Source organism: Dendrobates tinctorius, unplaced genomic scaffold, assembly GCF_039654945.1.
Source record: "Dendrobates tinctorius isolate UK_male_01 unplaced genomic scaffold, ASM3965494v1 ptg000020l, whole genome shotgun sequence".
Taxonomy (NCBI): Eukaryota; Metazoa; Chordata; class Amphibia; order Anura; family Dendrobatidae; genus Dendrobates; species Dendrobates tinctorius.
In genome coordinates, this window is record NW_027361688.1 from 55,275,399 (window position 1) to 55,295,000 (window position 19,602).

Here is a 19,602-nt window from a genome sequence, read left to right on the forward strand (position 1 = left end):
TTAGCCCAACTCACTTTAGCTCAACTCTAACCCTAATGGGAAAATGGAAATAAATACATTTTTTTAATTTTATTTTTTTCCCTAAGGGGGTGGTAAAGGGGAGTTTGATTTACTATTTTTTTATTTTGATCTCTGTGATAGGGTCTATCACAGTGATCAAAATGAACCAATAGGAAAAAATCTATTGTTGCTGGGTGCCGTCCAGCAGATCTCGGTGGGTGCACTGCGCATACACCCACAGTTTTCTCCCGGAAGAAGCTGGAAGCCCAGGGGACTTCAGGGGGGACTGCAGGGGCAACAGAGGTACCGGGGGGTGATCGGGGGACCAGGGAACCTTATTTCTCTCTCCTCTGATGTGCGATCACATCAGAGGAGAGAAATTACATGGAAAATCTGACCATTAATAACGGCGATCACAACACTGGGGTCAGTAGAAACTGACCCGAATCACGCTTTCTGGGGTCTCGGCTACCCCCGGCAACCGAGACCCCAGAAAGTGCTATAACCTTAAACCTCAACGCTGTTAAAAAGCATCGCTGTGATTTAAGTGCCCTTAACTGCTGCCGTTAAATGACATATTGGCAGTCGTTAAGGGGTTAAATGTAACTTTAGTTATTCTCCCCTGCTCGCACCGATCGCCGGCAGAGCAGGGGAGAATGATGAGAGTCATGTTCAGCACTCAGCACTGGGGAACAGTGGTTACTTCAACTCTTCTTCCCTGGTGCCCGTCCGTGTGGTACTGATGCGGCACACATGCATGCCGCAAGTATTACACAGACACTGACATCTCTGGTACCGGAAATATCAGGATGTGTGAAAGGTGTTCTAGCGGGTTTTATGTTTGGCAGCTGTCATACGCTAAAAGACGCTTTTTATTGCAAAGCTATATTGAGAGCTATAATTTTTCCATATTTCGGCCCACAGAGTCATGTGAGGTCTTTTTTTTGCGGGACGAGTTGACATTTTTATTGGTACCATTTTTGGGCACATGACATTTTTTGATCACTTTTTATTACTATTTTTGGGAGGCAGAATGAACAAAAACCAGCAATTCATGAATTTCTTGGGGGGGGCATTTATAACGTTCCGTGTGTGGTAAAATTGATAAAGCGGTTTTATTCTTCGGGTCAGTATGATGACAGCGATACCTCATATATATCATTTTTTATGTTTTGGCGCTTTTATACAATACAAACTAATTTATTAAAAAAATTATTATTTTTGCATCGCTTTATTCTGAGAACTATAACTTTTTTATTTTTCCGGTGATGGAGCTATTTGGTGGCTCATTTTATGTGGGAAAAGATGACATTTTCAGAGGTACCATGGTTATTTATATCTGTCTTTTTGATTGCGTGTTATGCCACTTTTTGTTCTGTGGTATGATGATAAAGCATTGTTTTTTTGCCTTGTTTTTTTATGGGGTTCACTAAAGGGGTTAACTAGTCGGACAGTTTTATAGGCCGGATTGCTATGGATGCAGCGATACCAAATATGTGTACTTTTTTTGTTTAGATTTTTTTTCATTCAAATATTTATTTATTGATATAATACATATTGTTTTTTTATTATTTTTTTTATTTTTTTAAATATTTTTACAATTATTTTAATTTTCTTTTTTTACTTTATTCTTACTTTTACACTTAGTCCCTATGGGTACACTCATTTTTTTCAGGCTGATCGCTTCTATAGCATGCACATGAAGCAGCATCTGCATGCTATAGAAGCTATCACCGCTGCACTTTCTGCACACTGACCTGAGACAGTGCATGACAGGAAGTTTCTCAGCTCTCGTAACCTGACATCGGTCTACCATAGCAGCGATCGGACCCTGTGTCACGCTGCGGGGTCTCCGATCCAAAGGCAGAAGGGCTGTTAGCCACTCTGCCGGATCCAGAAGGCTGTGATCTTGTTTGATTGCAGTGTTCCAGGGGCTAAAGTGCCGGGTGTCAGCTGTGAGAATCAGCTGACACCCGGCCGCGATCAACCGCGCCCCCCCCCGTGAATGTGGCCATGACGTACTGTCCCGTCCATGGTCTAATTGTGCCGGGACGCATGGACGGGATAGTACGTCAGATGGCAGAAAGGGGTTAAGTACGAAAGACCACATGTAAGACAAGATTAGAAAATGGACTATCCCTATAAAAGGACCTAAGACAATGGTTTTCCTCCAAGTTAAAAAAAAATACAAAAAGCTATGCTTGATTGAATTACTTAATCATAGATAGTAGAAAATACAAAAAGAGAAGGAGAAAACATGCAAAGCTTGGCTGAGCTTGTGTAGTCTGTGTCCTCAGGGGAAAAATGGAGTACTGCCAGACACTGCTGGCAACAGCTTATCTCCCGGGAAAGCGGATCTGTATCTTCTCCCTTATGCATACAGGGCATGTCATGTTCACACCTTTTAGAGCTGAATATTTGTATAAATTGAGGTGTTTACAACTCTCTGTTGTTCCCCTAAAGGTACTGTCACACTTAGCGATATCGCTAGCAATATCGCTATAACTTGTGACGTTATAGCGATATTGCTAGCGATATCGCTATGTCTGATACTTACCTACGACCCGCTGTCCCGCTGATTATCGCTGATCGCGCGAGAATGTCCTGGACCGTTTCTCGTTATCAGCTTCCTGCGGCGCTTCCTGTGGAGAGACGAGCGACGAGCGTGGAAGCGGGCGGGAGGACGTCAGGATCGCCTAGTGTGACAGGTAAGTAGCGACCCCCGACCCCTGCGATGTCGCTGGTGAGATCTGCCTGTGCGGCAGCTCACTAGCGACCACTTAGCGACGCACCAGCGATCCTGACCCCGTCATATCGCTGGACGGGATCGCTGGTGCATCGCTAAGTGTGACAGTACCTTTACTGATGTCTACACATGGACTGATCCTAAAAGATTACTTGGTTTTTTTGTGTCTGTGCTCCACATAGATGCAGATCGCCAGTGGTCTGATCCCCAGCAGCGTTGGCTGCAGTTGCTTGCGAATGAGCAAGTGAATGATCTAGTTGCCTTCTAGATCCCCATATGGTTAGGCTCCATTAACATGGTTAGTGTTTGATGTTGCAGATTTTCCGCAGCATTTATTTGAATGGGGGCTGATTAGAATTCCCTGCCTCAACACTTTACTGAGCTGTGCTGTGCCATAACTGAGCCGTTACGGTCGACACCGGGAACAGCTGATTGGCGGGATTGCTGGATGTTGCTCCTCCACCGATCAGATATTGATTACCTATCCTAAGGACAGGCCATCAATGTTAAAGTCTCGGACAACCCCTTTAAGTAAAGGTTCTTTGTTTTTGATAGTTGATGCTATTTGGCTTTGACAAAGCTTTATTGCTGCAGTCGTGTGCGGATTACATGCGGTTTTTACTTGCAGATTTTCCGTATCAAATGCAATTCTATGGGGAAAATGAGCGCATTAACTCACCGTACCCACCAGAGAAATTGACATGTTGTGGATTTCTGCATGTCAAAAGCACAGCGGGCGTGAGATTTTGAAAAATCCCATTACTTTGCTGGCACTGTAAAACGCAGTTTTTTTGCACAGAGAATATGTGCAGTGTCGAAAACTCACCAAAATCTCATTGTGGGAACCTAACATTATAGTCAGGTCTTATACACATACAACTGAGATCAGATTCAGGACAAAACTGTTTCAGCCACTGAAATTTACCATGCTTACCTAAGCAACTGATTTACCGAGTTGTAAGTCATTATTTTTTGCTACATAGTTCTAGGTCTTTGCCTACATGACATATAAGAGCTGATTGTAATAAAACCTCCTTGCAGGGATTTTCCCATGTGAATGTTTTTGGCACAGACATTTATAGTGTTCAATAGCTGGGGATTCTCTGCAATTAGCACTCAGCAATTTTCAGAGCCGATATTAACCTCCGTAGAGCCGACCAAATGCTGATGTAGCTGACTCCTATGTAAAACATAGAGGAATTACCCAAACCTATCGGGAATATTATCCAGTGGATTTCCCATAAATCGATGGTAGTAGAAGTAGACCCTAAAGCCAACTTTACTAATGCTACACTTGATTTTCCGTCACAAGTATTGAACTGACCCAATGGGAGCTAGCGCTAGTGACTTGGCAACCTATGTATGTGTCTCCTTACTCGGCTCACTCTGGTGCAGACTGAAATGCCATTTTTGAAGGACGAGTGCTCATCCAACCGGAGCGGACCAATACAAATGCCAAGTCTGTGCTTGCATTTAAAAGTGTGACACTTTACGCAATCAAAGCGTGCCATTATGTGCATGTATAAGAGTTATGCTGTATATACTATAAGTGAAAATGTGCCCCTATGCATGTCTTTAATGCAGGCCTACTTCGGCCATGAGACAAGATAAGCATCCCACCTTAAGCGGTGGTCTGAGGTGACTCTCAGAGGGTAGCATGTTGCCTCTCACCCAGGAGCAGGACAGCAGTGAGCTGCATCGGCTTGCAAAACTTGCAACAGTATCTGCATCCTCAAGATGGCCAATACTGTTATCAGATCTGATGGAGCAGAAAGCTGTTGACTCCTTCCTGTGCCACTTTCTCCAGCAGGCCTCATGGCATTAAGACTTCTAGTCCTATGTTTGATGGCTCCACCATCTGTGCTTTTTGTGTTTATGCTTTCATTCATCCTTGATGGGTTCCACTCCATCTGTCCTGCTGCCCATATGCTTTCCTACTTGCTGCATCGAGACCCAGTATCCTTGTGCCCACCCACACCTGACGCTTAGAGAATCAACGTCACCATGTAACACTAATACTGTTTGTTGGGGGCTGAAAGAGCCTTTATACTATGTGTAGGGGACTATAGGGAAGCATACTGTGTGTGGATGACTGTGAGGACCATCATACTGTGTATAGGGAGCTATAGGGAATTATATAGTGTATAGAGGGCAGAAAGGGCCATCATACTGTCTATGGGGTGCTGTAGTGACAATCATACTATGTATGGAGGGCTGTGATGGTCATCATACTGCTTATGAGAGCCTGTGGGAAGGAGTTACTAGGAGTGGTTGTTACTAGTGATGAGCGAGTCAAGATTTCCCGAGCATGCTCGGGTGATCTCCAAGTGTTTGGATGTGCTCGGAGATTTAGTTTCGGTCGCCATAGCTGCATGATTTGTGGCTATTAACCAGCCTGAATACATGTGGGGATTGCCTGTTTGTTAGGAAATCCCCGCATCTTTTCACGCTGAGCACATCCAAATACTCGGAGATCACCCAAGCATGATCAGGAAATCTCAAGAAATGAGTATACTCACTCATCACTAATAACAATCACTACTAGTAACGCCTTCCCATTGTTAAGGACATACTAGGAGTTGTAGGTTCATGTAATACCATAGAATATTGTGAAGACTGACCTGACATTGAAAATGATTGCTGTGCCAAACATGGTGCTATATTAATTAACTGATTATGGATCTAGTGTTGTTTTCATGTACTGATGGTTGTTCTGTTGCTGTACTCATGTACTGATGGTGGTTCTGGTGGTTTATTCATGTACTGTTGGTGGTTCTGGTAATATATTCATGTACTGATGTTGGTGATGGTGATGTATTCATGTACTGATGGTGTTTCTAGTACTGTACTGATGATGTAACTGCTAATGCATTCATGTACTTGTGGTTGTTTTAGTGCTGTCTTGATGTACTAAGAAAGATTCTGGTGGTGTTCAGAGACAAATTGTTTCCAATGCACCAGAGAGAAGATTCTATTCCTTTATTCATCTAGAATTCATTATAAAAGCAACGTTTTGGCCAGCAAGCAGCTTTTTCAAGCCAAAACAAAATGACAGATGAAGTTAAGCCTCTCTCTCTGGTGCCTTGGAAATGATTTGTCTCTGAATTGCTGATCACTTGGTAGGAAGTTGCCCCAAAGAAGTATAGAGTTTATAGAGTCGTGCAAAGGGAACTACCTTTACGGACAATGATTCTGGTGTTGTATTGATATACTGATGATTGTTCTGTGGTAGTATTCATGTACTGATGATGCATTAATGTACTTATGATTGTTCTGGTGATATTTTCATGTACAGATGGTAGTTGTGGTGTTGTACAGTATTCATGTACTGATGGTGTTTCTGGTGATGTATTCCTGTACTGTTGGTGGATCTGGTCTTGTATTGCCGTACTGACGGTGGTTTCAATGCTGTATTCCTTCATAGGAGACTAATTTGTTTGATATACTGCAATAGTGTGGTAATTCCCTATGGGATTAAATAATAATGAATGAATACCATAAGAGCTAAATAGAAAAAACACTACAGATTTAAATTGCACTGTGGGAGAGGTGCTATTTAAATTTTTGCCTCATGCAGCAGAAAAGCTAAAATCAGCCCTGTTATAAAGCCATACTGCTCTGTAAGTCTAGAAAAAATTACTGCTGTGTACATGTGTAAACTTGTACGACTGTTTTCAATGTTTCAATGTGTACATATGAAAATGTGTGATTATGTAAAATAGCATTACTGTGTGTATGTAAAATTTTACTACTATGTAAAATTTATTTATATGGCCCATGTTTTTAAATGTATTTTTATAGATGTTTTTTGTATAACCATGGTCAATATGAATATGTCACAATTATTGAGCTTCATACCTTTTTATGTAGTAAACTTGGTCCTGGTAGTGTATATTTGTAAATTTCTCCATCTTCTCCATTGTCTATGACATCCCAGTGCAGTCCGATGTTTCACACGCACATATAGACTTGTATGAGTGACTTGATCCGATTGTCAGATGCACCCGCAGCATGTTACCATTGTTTGCTTATGCTGAATTGGCATGAGAAAAATAATCACAGATCTGCAGTGCCCCATAGTATAACATTGGGCCGATAAAACCGTTGCATAGCACTCGGCTGTGTTATACGCTCATGAGAGTGAGCCCTAACTCTGTGCGCGGTCGGCTCATGCAGTATTAGATGGCAATCTCATCTTACTCTCCTGTCAACACTGGTTGACCGCTGCTGTGTGATATTATGTGCAGTGAGTGGCCGCTGCAAACAGGACAGGGAGTCCAAGGCACCCACACACAATGACATTGTGCGAGCGCTCGGCTCTTGTAGTGTCTGCACATGCAGGACTGAGGATTTAAGGCAGGGCTCCTCGGAGCACTAATAATCATCATAAGAGGGGAAAGGGTGGCAATTGAGGGGGCAGAATAGTGCACTAAACACTTGGCCTTGCCACAGGTGCACCGAAGCCAGCTCATTGTTATATCCAATAAAATTGCTTCTACTCAAAACAAAATTATTAAAATCTGTACCGCAATATTATGTTTTTTAGGGGCTCTGTCCCGCCTATGAATGTATAAATAGTTTAATGAGAACCTGTCACCGGTGCATATTAAGTCACCGCTCTGTGTATAGAATGGTGGCTGTAACCATGCCCCCGATCCTGACTGACAGCCAGCCCTAAAGCAGAGCCAGTGTCAGTCAGTGCAGGGGGTGCGGTTCTATACAGGGGCGGGAATTTTTAATGATAAACCCAAAGCCGTTCTGAGGGTCTGCTGCTATTTCGTAGCTTTTTGCTGTTTTCTTTTCACAGACACTATCTTGCATAATGTGCAAAAATCAATGTAAAATAAGTCATATATATTATGTTCCTACCCACCATGTTTTTATAACAGTAGTGTCGATTAGTAAAATCAGCAATGTGCACGATAAAATGACCAAAATGAATTACTATGCCCTAATCAAAGCTGGAATTCCCACTCACAAGCAGGAAACGTTGCTAAGTAACAGTTGCCTCAGTTACCATGGAAACTGTCTCCGCTAGTATAGTTGTAATCTCTGATTCTACTACTGAGGTTATACATTTTTTTTTTCCGTTTGGTTTTCATTGAGAAGAAAGTCACATTAGCAATTCATGGGTCACTTATTAATTTCATTCTATTTCCCATCATTCACATAATGCATAATGGCGACAGATTCTGCAGAGTTGTGACCGGAATGCAGTTACTCACATCAGTCCCATTTCATTTTAGAAAAAAAAGATGAGCACAGAGACATCCTGGCAGTTTTGTCTTTATTAAGACCAGAAGACAAATCATCTCAGGTGTCAGAGTATTTTATTTTTTATTTATTTTTTTTTTGCTGTCCTTTTTTATTGGTTTCATTAAAGTTTTCACCAGTAGAGTGTGTGATCTCAGCTAAAAAATAATCTAAAATACTCAGAAAGTCTGCAATATACCTCTCTGCCTTCCCACTTATTAAAGTAGGGCTTGTTTTAGTATCATCAAAAACATTCTGAGATTCTGGAGAAATCCATGTGCACAAGGGACAAGGCCGAAGATCAATATTGGATGCTTGCCAGATGGGAGGACCAGGGAATAGTCCTGTATTTGCCACTAGAGAAATCAAGGTGATGAAATTTCAGGTTGCTTGTAGGTAAAATTTTATTCAGTCTGATAAAAAACAAAAAACTATATTCACAACACGTTTTGTCTGTTTGCAACGTTCTTCAGGTGTATGGAGAAAATGAGTTTGATCCTTCTTATATAGCCCTTTCCCAGTGTGAGAGGGTGGGGAGACGGAAGAGGAAGAGGAGGAGTGATTCATCCTACATTGTTCTTTTAAATGTATAAAAGCATGAAATATAAAATGTATACAAAAAACACTAATGCTAATGTTTGTAAGAAACATGTCAATCTAATTGAATTCCCATCTACAATCTAAATTGTATCACAATAAACTACCTTCTATTCTTTTTCCCCATTTCCTCTTTCTCTCTTTTTTAAAGAATAGAAGGTAAATTATTGTGATACATTTTAGTTTTCAAATGGTAATTCAATTAGATTGACATGTTTCTTACAAATCGGTGTGGAGATGGTCAGTGACACTAGTGGTGGTGGTGATGCTGTCACATCCTCTAAATGTCGGGAGGCCGGTTGGCATTTGACCTTGAGTGGCAGGAAAAGGCTGAGACCGCAGTAGAAGACTGAGCAAGAGAAGGCTTAGATCTGTCATGGTTTTTAAGGTGTGTACTTGACTGCACACCGTACTTGGAATTCAGATGTATTATCATACAGGTGGTGCTCAGATTCATAACATTTCTGCCTCGCTTCAGGGTCTGACGGCACAGAGTGCAAGCCATCTGTTACTTGTTGGCAGCACATTCCCTGAAGAAGCGCCATGCAGGGGAGCTCTTTTGATCTGTCTTTGGGGTGATTATAGGAGCAGTATGGTGGGCAGTAGCAGCCGATGTAGGGGCTGCCCACTGTGCCTTTTCACCCTGCTCCTTCTTTTGCTGTGCTATTGTGGCAACGCAACCACCTCCTCTTTCTCCAAACTGGAGACAACATTAGGATGGCCTCCGCTCCATGTGGGATCTAGGGCCTCACAATCACTGCTTCCACTAACTCCTTAACCCTGCTCTACTTGCCAGTGTGCACACTGCATAAGGATGCTGCAGTTGGTAACTGAGTTTCAGCATCATCTGACATATGCTGCGGTGGTCCACTGACAGTGTGCACTAGCTCTCCCACGTACTCATCATCCAACCTAACCAGTGGTTGGGCATCAGTGCACTCATTCTCTTCCACTTCCGAAGCAGAAGCAGGTGGATGGGCCACGGAACCTGTTATGTTGGTTGTGGCTCCGCAGTACGTTGTTCTCAGCCACCACTACTTTTCTAGGTGGGCCATCCCTGTCCTGTACAAACATGTTGCAGACCAAATCAAGTGTGCACTGCGCAGCGTCATCAGTGGCAAGGTCCACATAACCACCAATACATCTCCATAACTGGCCATTGGGTAAATGTAGTGGTGGCTGGGGCAGAAGTGGAAGGTGTTCTACCTCATGTGCTACCACTACCTTGTATTGCTGGATGTTTCTATCCAGGTTCCATCCTCCTCCTCCTCTTCTTTTTCCACCGCCTCATCATTTTGTCATAAGAAGACCTGCACGACTAACTTGAGCACAGCCAGGGGCACAACATGGCTGTTCTTAAACTCCTACAAAGCATGGAAGTCAACGCCTAATTTTAATATATAATAATCCATCTTTATTCAAACAAACAAGTTTTTAGAAAAAGTAGACAATGGAGATACATGAGCAAAATGAGACTGTTATCACGAGTCATAAAAATACAGTCTGTCTCTATTTATGGTGTTTGTAAATAATTTCTTCAGGGATAAAGTATTATTTCATGTGGATAAAAAATCTTATTCCTACAACATGTATAAACTAATCCCTATATATTACAAACACACAGGTGTCCACACAAAGAGTAATCCATTTTCAATAAATCAGAAGCACACTTGCAAAAAATAAAACACACTAACAAAGAAGTAATTAATATTTTGCTTGCAAAGTGCAAAAGTGCATAGCAGCAAAAAAAATATTTTTTCTCTATAGCCATATATTAAGCCCCTTTATAAAGTGCAATAGTGTAAGGCAAAATGCAAAAGTGCATAGCAGTAAAGAAATTTTTTTCCCAATAGCCATATAATAAGCCACTTTATAAAGTGCAATAGTGTAGGGCAAAATGCAGAGAAACAAATTTTAATAGACTATTTGTCAGTGTGCAAAATTAGCGGCTATGTCTGCAAAGTGCAAACAGTGCCCAGCAGCTTGAGAAGTAATGGACATTTTAGCATTTATAGGAAATCATTGAGTAGAAAGTATGTATGCTGTATGTATGTAGCATGTTGTATGTATGTTGTATATATGTAGTAAGTATGTAGTATGTATGTATGTTGTATGAATGTAGTATATATGTAGTATGTATGTAGTATGCAGTATGTATGTATGTTGTATGAATGTAGTATATATGTAGTATGTATGTGTTATGTAGTATGTATGTATGTTGTATGAATGTAGTATATATGTAGTATGTATGTCGTATGTATGCATGTTGTATGAATGTAGTATATATGTAGTATGTATGTATTATGTAGTATGTATGTATGTATGCTGTATGAATGTAGTATATATGAAGTATGTATGTAGTATGTATGTATGTTGTATGAATGTTGTATATATGTAGTATGCATGTAGTATGTATGTAGTATGTAGTATGTATTGTTTTTTTTTTTTACATTCAACACAATTAGCAGGATGATGGGACTACTACTTTCCAATCATTGGCTAATGTGTCAATCACTGTAATTGTAGCAGGCATAGCCCGATGGGACTTGTAGTCCCATCGGACGATGCCTGCACACACACACAACCCCCAGCAGGCCCGCACAGACCCCCGGCAGGCCCGTACAGACCCCCGGCAGGCCCAGTACATATAACATAGAGTACATACTGTGTCATCTCACTGTAAAAAATATTAAAATAGCAAACAACCAATATACTCCCTGATCCGCAGAAATCCATGAGTGTCCCACGACGATCTCCTGCAGTGCATCACTGAGAGGTTACTATAGTTCACTGGTCTCACTTTATGGCAAAAGCTGTGTGGGAACTTTCTCACACAGCAATGCCAAAAGTGAGACTAGGGACTATTTTTTTTACAGTGGCGGAGGAATACAGTGTGGAAGGATACCTACCTCCTGTCATTGTATTCCTGGTGCCCCTAGAGAACGGTTGCATCATCTGATGCTGCTGTTCACCACGGGAGATCGTCGTGGGACACTCGTGGATTTCTGCAGATCAGGGAGTATATTGGTTGTTTGTTACTTTAATATTTTTTACAGTGAGATGACACTGGCTTCGGGGATCAAAGTGACAAGTGATGGTGAGTATGTACTCTGTTATATGTACTGTATGTCTATATGTATGTATTGTATGAATGTATGAATGTATTGTATGTAGTATGTAGTTTGTATGTAGTATGTATGTTGTATGTCTGTAGCATGTTTTATGTATGTTGTATGTATGTAGTATTTATGTAGTATGTAGTATGTATGTATGTATGTTGCATGAATGTAGTATATATGTAGTATGTATGTATGTTGTATGAATGTAGTATGTATGTAGTATGTAGTATGTATGTACAGTATGTATGTTGTATGAATGTAGTATATATATAGTATGTATGTATGTTGTATGATTGTAGTATATATGAAGTATATGTAGTATGTAGTATTCATGTATGTTGTATGAATGTAGTATATATGAAGTATGTATGTAGTATGTATGTATGTTGAATGAATGTAGTATATATGTAGTATGTATGTAGTATGTATGTATGTATGTTGTATGAATGTAGTATATATGTAGTATGTATGTATTATGTAGTATGCATGTTGTATGAATGTAGTATATATGTGGTATGTATCTAGTATGTATGTATGTTGTATGAATGTAGTATATATGAAGTATGTATGTAGTATGTATGTATGTTGTATGAATGTAGTATATATGTAGTATGTATGTATGTTGTGTGAATGTTGTATATATGTAGTATGTATGTAGTATGTATGAATGTAGTATATATGAAGTATGTATGTAGTATGTATGTATGTTGTGTGAATGTTGTATATATGTAGTATGTATGTAGTATGTATTTTTTTTTTTACATTCAACACATTAGCAGGATGATGGGACTACTACTATCCCATCATTGCCTAATGTGTCAATCACTGTCATTTTAGCACGCATGGGACGATGCCTGCACACACACACAACCCCTGGCAGGCCCGCACAGACCCCCGGCAGGCCCGTACAGACCCCCGGCAGGCCCGTACAGACCCCCTGCAGGCCCGCAGAGACCCCCGAGAGGCCCATGCAGACCCCGCCCGCACACACACACGCACAGTCTCCGCCCATGCACCGCCCACACTCTTTCCCCCTCCCGAACTGGATGTGCAAGTAAAGAAAGGGTTTATTTTCATTCCGATATTTGTGCCCCATTGACTTGCATGGGTTTCCGGTATCGGAATCGGCGATACCTGATATCTTTTGGGTATCGGTCCGATCCAATCCGATCCGATATTTCCCGATATCTACGGAAGGTATCGCTCAACACTACTATCCACACATGTCATAGCTGCTGAAAGTGGGAACAGTGTGTGCACACTTTTGGAGTTCTCATTTTGCTGCTTCTCTCCTGTCTGTGCTGCAGTGTCACTTCTGCCTTCCCGCTTACCAGCTGATATGTGACGTGCCAACAAGATGGAACTTCACCTTGCTTATGCTGGAGAGCGAGCAGCAGCAGGCAAGAGTGGAGTTTTAGCTGCAGTACAAAAGGATGAGTAACACTGCAGAACAACACCACTTTACCACCAATGAGTGGTCCTCCAAGCACGACGTGTGTGCTGTGTTTCCATACTTTGAATATTCCACCAATGTGGCCAGCACCGATGACGCCATCATCAGTGTTACTATACCACTTATATGCCTACTGGAAAAAACAGTTCAGGTCATGATGGATGAGGTGGTGGCACACAAGGATGAGGAGCAGAGGCAATTCATACCATTATCAGGCCTGTTGTTCACACATGCCTCGGAGGGTGGCTTACTGTCCCAACATCGACCAGGTACCTAACTGCACAGGCAGGGTCCATTTGGGAGGATGATGATGAGAAGGAGGCTGGGAAGGAGAGACAACCATTTTCACCGCAGGGAGGCACTCAGATCAGCTCATGGGCATCACTGGAGCATGGTTGGGAGAATACTGAGTACCCAGATGATATACTTCCCACTGAGGACAGCTTGTCATTGTCTCTCGGCAGCCTGGCTCACATGAGGCAATACATGCTGCAGTACATGTGGAATGATGGCCGAGTTGCCCACATTGTTACCAGTGCTAATTACTGGGTGGCCACCCTGTTGGATTTAAGGACAATGTACCATCATTTCTTCCATCACTAAAGAGGGATTGCATAATGCGTAAATACAAGCACACGCTGGAAGAAAAGCTACTAGTGGCTTTCCCACCTGACAGCGGGGGCTCAGTGGAACAACAAGGCGGAGGCGGAGGAGGAAATCACTAATGCAGCTGAGGCACCGCCAGCACCTCGGAAGGCAATTTTAGCATGGCCGAAATGTGAAAAAACTTTATGAGCACGACAGAACATCCAGCACCACCATCTGATGCAGTCCGTTTTAGCAGGAGGCAACATTACAACAACATAGTGGAAGAGTACGTGGCCACATATCTCTACATGCTAACAGATGGGCCTGCCCCATTTAACTACTGGGTCTCCAAATTGAACCCATGACCTGAGCTTGACCTTGAAACTTTGGTGATGCCTCCCTGCTCTGCAGCAGGTGTACTCTCAGAACGTGTGTTTAGCATGGCAGGGGGAGTCATCACAGACAGGCACATCTGCCTGTCCACATATAATGTGGGTAACCTAACATTTCTTAATATGAATTAGTCATGGATCGCACACGACTTGTCCACATCTTTGGATGACTAGACAAGTATAACAACTGCATTCAACCAGTCTTCAACTCTATTTGCCATTTGTTTTATTTGGGGACTACTCCACAAATAAAAAAAACAAAACTGTGTTGGTTACCTCCTCTTCTGCCTCTTCCGCCTATGCTGCCAAGTCCACCTCCTCCTCTACCTCCTCCTCCACTTGGACCTGTTTATTTCTACTCTGCTTAGCGTAGGGACAAGACACAGCGGTAGTTAGGGACAGTATTAGGTTTTATGTGTGTTGAATTTTACAATAACATTCTCTATGTGTAATCTGCACAGATCTATGTGATAGTACCATGCGTACCCAAAACTTTTTAGAATGTTCAATTGAGTCAGTCAAAGTGATGTGTGTCCTTTTTTTCTACTTTTAGGTAACCATGTCTGTCATAGTAATGTGGCAAAAGGAGCTGTTTATATTCTTGATCCCATATCTGTGGGAGTAGTTTGCCAAAAGCCGCTAATACTGTTGATATAAAGAGTACTGAGGTAAGAAGAGTCTGCTAACACTGCCGTCAACCATATCTTTCTGATGTCATACTGGAGATACCAGGTTTGCTGAGATCAAACAAGATCATTCACACTGCTGAACATCATGTCTTTCTGATTTAAAATCAGAGATGCCAGGAGTGTTGATGTAAAAAGTGGCTGCTCACTCTGCTTTCCACCATGTTTTTCTTTTGTAATACTGGTGATACCTCGGTGCTGAGGTGCAGAAATGCTACACACTGCTTCTTATGTTTTTCTGGTCTAATATTAGTGATAAAAGGAGAGGTGAGGTAAGAAAAAGCTGCTCAATCTACTGTCCACCATGTCTTTCTGGTGAAATACTGGAGATACAGGGATACCAAGGAAAGAAGAAGCTGCTCACACTGCTGTTCTTCCTGTCTTTCTGAAATAAATCTTTAAATTCCAAGGGTGCTGAGTAGTGTTGAGCATTCCGATACTGCAAGTATCGGGTATCGGCCGATATTAGCGGTATCGGAATTCCGATACTGACTTCCGATACTTTTGTCATATCGGATACCGGAATCGGAAGTTCCCATCATGCTATGAGCCTGCTTGCTTTGATTAAGCCAATGGGAATCCTTCGAAGTGTGGGCACATCCTGTTAGGCATGTAGGCATGTTAACTATTGGCATGGCTGTGATTGGCTGCCGAAATGATGTCATGATGCACTATAAAAGCCACCGCAGCCGCCATTTCTGGTTCACTCTGCTGTGAATTCAGTTAGGGACAGGCTGCTGTAGAAGACTGTGAGGGACAGTTAGAAATAGCGATTCCACCAAACATCTAGTGCTTTACCCAGGCTACATAAACCACCACTGTAGCCTTCTTTGCCCTAGCAGCAGTGTTCACAGCTGTCTGCAAGGGCTGTGTGAGTGCAGCTCACGCTGTGGAGTGGGTCCTGCAGCCACGTCAGGCTGTAGGCCACCCAGTGTGATCACTGCTGCCTCATACATCTTTTAATTTTTGAGCTGCATTTTTTACATAATTTCAATCTAGTGTGCTTCCATCCGTATCCATATACGTTGGTTGCAAACACTAGTAGTAGACAGCGGAGCCTTTCTGCAGCCTTTCAGTGCTAGTGTCCACTTTGCTGCACTGTTCACGGCTGTCTGAGAGGTCTCTGACTGTGTGTGAGTGCAGCTCACGCTGAGTAGTGTGTCCTGCAGCTACGTCTGGTTGTAGGACGCTCAGCGTGCGTCAGTGCCTCACACATATTTGTATTTGAGTGCAGCTCATTTTTTCTTCTATTAGTGTGCATCCATCCGTCTCCATCTACGGTGGTTGCAAACACTATATAGGAGTACACAGCGGAGCCTTTCTGCAGCCTGTCAGTGCCAGTGCCCACTTAGCTGCACTGTTCACGGCTGTCTGAGAGGTCTCTGACTCTGTGTGAGTGCAGCTCACGCTGAGTAGAGTGTCCTGCAGCTACGTCTGGTTGTAGGACGCTCAACGTGCGTCACTGCCTCACACATATTTGTCTTTGAGTGCTGCTCATTTTTTCTTCTCCTATTAGTGTGCATCCATCCGTATCCATCAACATTGGTTGGTTGCAAACACTATATAGGAGTAGATAGAGGAGCCTTTTTTTCTGGCTTGTGCCCTGCCGGCGCAGCCAGATTAGTATTACCCAATTTTTTTGGAGCCTCATCTTTTGCATTGTAGGTTACCTGCCTGCATTGTAATAGCTCCAAAAAGTTGGTGATACTATCAGTTTCAATTCTTTGTTCACATACTTTGAGTTTGTTTCCAACAAAGAAACCACAAAAAAAGTTCACCAAACACTACATTTGGAACTTGTGTAGGCCACATCAGCTCCTATTAAAGTGTAGTCCACACACACACACTTCATAAAATTAGTGTTTCTTGTACCTGTAACCAGCTGTTCAGGAATAAGCACACTAAGGCCCCCCTTTGTACTTTTCTGCCTATCTTAAGGAGTCTGGCAAGATGAAGAAGGCAGGGAGTAAGGCGCGTGGGCGTGGGCGTGGAGTTTCAGCAGGGAGATGACGTGGGGATTCTGCAGGGAGAGGACGTGGGGATTCTGCAGGTAGAGGACGTGGGGATTCTGGGCCTGCTGCGGGCACCAGTGGATCAGCATCCCCCAGTTTTAGCAGGCAACAGTCCTTTATGCGCAGCTTTGTAGGACCTCACTGCTGCGGGAGGAACAAATTGAAGCCGTTGTCGGATGGATGGCAGCTAACGCATCGACTTCAATTACTTCCGCATCCTCTCAGGACCAGAGCACCGAAGAGCAACCATCTGTCTCTTCACCACCTGCCAAAGTGCCCAGGCAGTCAGAGAGACATGGACAGGAGCCATCACAGTCTCTACTTCTGTTCTCGGAATCTGTTGGCTTGGAAAGAGGGGGCCAGACAAGCAGCATTCCTGAATGTGAAGAAGAGGGAGTATGCAGTGATGCGCAACTTCTTTGTCCCTCTGAATCTGAAGAGGCGAGTGGGCCAGTGCCTATGGTCAGCACACCTCAGTACGCATCAGATGATGACGAGACTCAGTTGCCACTTTCTGGTGCGTACGGTGCTGGCAAGACAACCCCGGAGAAGCAGCTGTTTGAAGAGGGGAGGGAAGATGATGAGGTCCTTGACCCATCATGGCGTGAGGAACAGGAAGGTGGTGGGAGCAGCTCGGAGGAAGAGATTCCCCTACCGGCCAAAACAGGAGGCAGAGGGAGGGGGAAGACTTGGTTGCCTGTACCCTCCACTTCGGCACCCGTTAGGAGCATTCCTTATTCCAAAGGCAAAATGGGCGCTCCCAAGACTTGCAGTGCGTGGTCCTTTTTTGACACAGTTGCAGATGACATTTGCTTTGTCAAATGCAAGCTGTGTCATCAGAAAGTCAAAAGAGGGAGAAATGTCAGCAACCTCAATACCACAAATATGTGGAAACATGTGCGCACCAAGCACGAGTTGGAGTTGCAGAGACACCCTGAAGACGTAGGCCAACGTACAGCACCACCTACCACCTCTTCAGTTCGTGTTGGGGCCTCTTCCTCCAGCTCACACACTGCTGGTTCGGCTTCCTCACAGGATCGCCAAGGAAGAACCTCTGCCACTGTTGTCCGGAGACCCTGTCAGATTCCACCCATAGCAGCATGTTCCCATCCATCACTGCCATCGGTAGCACAGGCATGGGATAAAAGGCGCCCTTACTCGGCAAACCATCCCCGAGCACAGTCTCTGAATGCTGGCATTGCCAAACTTCTGGCAGTTGAAATGCTGTCATTCAGGCTGGTGGACACTGACACCTTCCGGGACTTAATGGCATTGGCAGTCCCCCAATACAACGTGCCCAGCCGCTTTTATTTCAGCAGGCGAGCCGTCCCTGCCCTGCAGAAACATGTTGAGGGCAAAATAAAACATGCGCTACTAAACGCCGTTAGTAGCAAGGTCCACCTGACCACCGATGCGTGGACCAGTAACCATGGACAGGGACGATACCTTTCCTCACTGCCCACTGGGTCAATGTTGTGGAGCCAGGTACAGATCTGGAGAGTGGCACTGTACATGTTCTTCCAACGCCGCGGATTGCAGGACTCCAGTCTGTACACATAGACTCCTCCTCCTACTCAAGTTCCTCAGAAACAGCAGAGCAGGAGCCTGTTACGACCGATATGAGCACAGCCGTGGCCAAACGTCAACAGGCTGTACTCAAATTAATTTCTTTGGGGAATCGAAGCCACACAGCGCAGGAGCTCTGGAATGCTATCAAGCATGAGAGCGATGTGTGGTTTGGGCCAGCGAATCTCCAGCCGGGCTTGGTAGTGTGTGACAATGGCCGAAATCTGGTGGCAGCTCTTGGCCTAGGCAACCTCACATACATCCCATGTCTGGCACATGTGCTTAACTTGGTCGTGAAGAGCTTTCTGAGGGACTATCCGGATCTTGATGCACTGTTGCACAAGGTCCGCATAGAGTGCGCTCACTTGCGGCGTTCCAGCACGGCAAGATCGCGCCTCACTGCTCTGCAGCGACGATTTGGCCTTCCGGAACATCGCATCATATGTGACCTACCCACCCGGTGGAATTCAACGTTACATATGTTGGAGCGGTTGTGTGAGCAGCAGGCAGCAGTCATGGAGTACCAGCTGCATCAGGCGCAAACAAGTCGCACTGTGCGCCGTTCACACTTCAGCACCATTGAGTGGGCCTCTATGAAGGACATCTGCCTCGTTTTGCGTGCCTTCAATGAATCCACGCGGATGGCGAGTGCAGATGATGCACTAGTCAGCATGACTGTCCCCCTTATCTGCCTGCTTCAACAAACACTGCAAGCACTAAGGGATGAGGTTTCGGAAGAGGTGGAGGATGAGGAGTCCCAAATGCCATCTGCTTCTGGACAGTCTGCGCTACGTGTTTCCTCACAAAGGCCTAGGCAGGGGACACTTTGTGAGGAGGATGAGGAGGAGTCGATGGAGGAGGAAGACATCTCTCCAGAGGAGGGAGGTACACAAACCACTACTCAGTATGTACAGCGAGGGTGGGGTGATGCAGAGCAGGCCGAGGTCACGCCTCAAACAGGGGACAGCGGTTCTTTGGCAGTTGGGAGTCTGCAGCACATGGTTGATTTCATGCTGCAGTGCCTGAGAAACGACCGCCGCATCGCCCACATTCTCGTCTCGGCTGATTATTGGGTGTACACCCTTCTAGATCCTCGCTACCGGGACAGCGTACAAAGGCTCATACCAACGTTGAACCGGGAGCGTAAACTGCGGGAGTACGAAGAGTCACTGGTGCAGTCCATAATGTTT

At 43.9% G+C, this 19,602-nt stretch overlaps 1 protein-coding gene across 7 annotated transcripts in view; it reads right to left on the reverse strand.

Moving 5' to 3' along the window:
* Positions 1–19,602, reverse strand: part of LOC141083678 (protocadherin alpha-C2-like) — a 564,749-nt gene that overhangs the window by 136,043 nt on the left and 409,104 nt on the right. The window lies entirely within an intron of this gene.